Genomic DNA, 2,248 nt, shown 5'->3' on the forward strand with positions numbered 1-2,248 from the left:
CAGCCTCTATAATATGACAGACTAGTAGTGGATTCCCTTTATAGACCTGCTATTTATTATTGGCTGAAAATTGTGCCCTGGGACTGAGTTCAATTTCAAACCTGAATGGTGGCTAAGGGCCACAGACTTGGAGGTTCCACCAGTCTTTATCCTGCCAGTGAACCTGTTTTGTTTTGTTTTTATTTTACTTTTTTATTTTCATGATTTTCCAGTTTTGTTCCATATTTTTTCCCATTTAATCCACAACATTCTCATGTGATCCATAATAGTTATACCTTAGATGACCCTTGAGCTTTGAAGACCCCAGTTGCTATGTCAATTGACCTTGGTGTCCCCCAAGACCATAGTCAGGAGCCCCCAGACACCATGTAAAAAATCCATTTTTTAAATATTCATGATTAAAGAAAACCAAGACGAGGAAAATCATCACCACTGGACCAAGAAATAGCATCAAGTTAAAAGGAGAAAATGCTCAAGTTGTCAAAGACTTCATTTTGCTCAGGTCAACCAACAACACTCATAGGAGCAGTAGTCAAGGAAAGCAAATGATGTATTGCATTAGGCAAATACGCTGCACAAGACCTCTTAAAGTGTTCACGAGCAAAGAAGTCAGTTTGAGGTTTAAGATGCACCTGACTCAACCATGGTATTTTCCATAGCCTCATATGCATGTGAAAGTTGGACAATGACTAAGGAAAATTGTAGAAGAATTGATGCATTTGAGTTTTGGTACCATGGACTATCAGAAGAACAAGCAAATATGTGTTGGAAAAATATAGCCAAAATGCTCCTTAGAAGGTAGGATGGAGAGACTTCGTCTCTGATACTTTGGACATATATCAGGAGAAATCACTCTCTGGAGAAGGGCATCATGATTGGAAAAATGGAGAGCTAGCAAGAAAGAGGAAGACCCCCATCAAGATGAATTGGCACAGTAGCAACAGCAATGGGCTCAACCATAGCAACAATTGTGAGGTTGGCACAGATCCAGGTAGTGTTTCGTTCTGCTGTGCAGACGGTTGCTATGAGTTGGTACTAACTTGACGGAACCTAACAACAAGAAGAAGACCAGAAACTACTATTTTCTGGGAGGTTTTGAATCATGTCTATAATATCTAACAGGAAAATAAAGTCATTTGGAAAGATAACCTTGGACATCTAGTTTAGTAAGAGAATGATAAGGATAACACCCTATGTGTACCTTTCATGGTCTTGCTTCTTAAAAGTAGGGTTCCTTCTGATGGCCTCAAAGCTCCTGAGAATGCTTTCCAAGACATAAATAGCACGAATGGTCACTGTTATTTAATGATCAAAGCTACAGGGATTCGATTTCTCAATTTAAAGGAAAGTCTTTCTAAAAGGCATTCTGAGTGACCCATCTGGCAGGATACTGCTCCCACATTGCCCCTCTCCATTCCTTTCCTAGTAGGAGCACTTATTTATGGGGAAGCCAATCTGACAGAGACTCAAAGGAGCCAGATCTGAAATGAGTCATCAGGAAATGCTGTTTCTTGGAATGATTCTGCTTTGCTGTTTGGCATTTAGTCAATTGCTGAGTCTCTTTAGAGCGGCACCACCTAAGGAGTTTCAGTTCTGCAGGATTCTAATCTGCCTTATATGAAAAAGAGGTGCTGTAGTTAAATACTCTTGGGAAATGGTGGGTTAGGGAAAGTTGATGAGGTTTCTTAATTATAGGACTTTATAGATCCTTTAATATGCTGATATGTGGTATAATTTTCCATATGGGGGATAGTACATGTAGCAATTTCCAAGCTTATGAGAACAGTGAACCTATTTTCCTTCCTGGAACATCTACCTAAGCCACCTGGGGAAACATAGGTCTTTGCAAGGGAGGAGCTCTCTGGCAGTAGCTCTTCAATTTACTTTGCATTGTCATCTCTTCCAAGGTTAAAAAATTATTGATACCTGGCTCCCACATTCAGACATCCAGATTTAATTTTTTATGGGATACAATCTGGCCATTAGGGTTTTAAGAGCTCCCAGGCAATTCTAATGTGTACCAAATTTGGAGAAGGGCTGCTCTGGAACCTCTCACCTTGTGCCATCTTCTGAGTAGGCTTTGCCAACATGGCATTGACCTGAACTCACATAATTGTCTTGCTACCAAGTAGCCACGTGGCCCTCTTTGTATCTAGTTCTCTTTATTCATAAGACAAGGGCCAGACCATCAGAACCAGCCCAATAGCTCACAGGTCTCTTGTGGTAAAGGGAAGTTCTGATGAGACTT

The sequence above is a fragment of the Chrysochloris asiatica genome, unplaced genomic scaffold, assembly GCF_000296735.1.
Source record: "Chrysochloris asiatica unplaced genomic scaffold, ChrAsi1.0 scaffold00339, whole genome shotgun sequence".
Lineage (NCBI taxonomy): Eukaryota > Metazoa > Chordata > Mammalia > Afrosoricida > Chrysochloridae > Chrysochloris > Chrysochloris asiatica.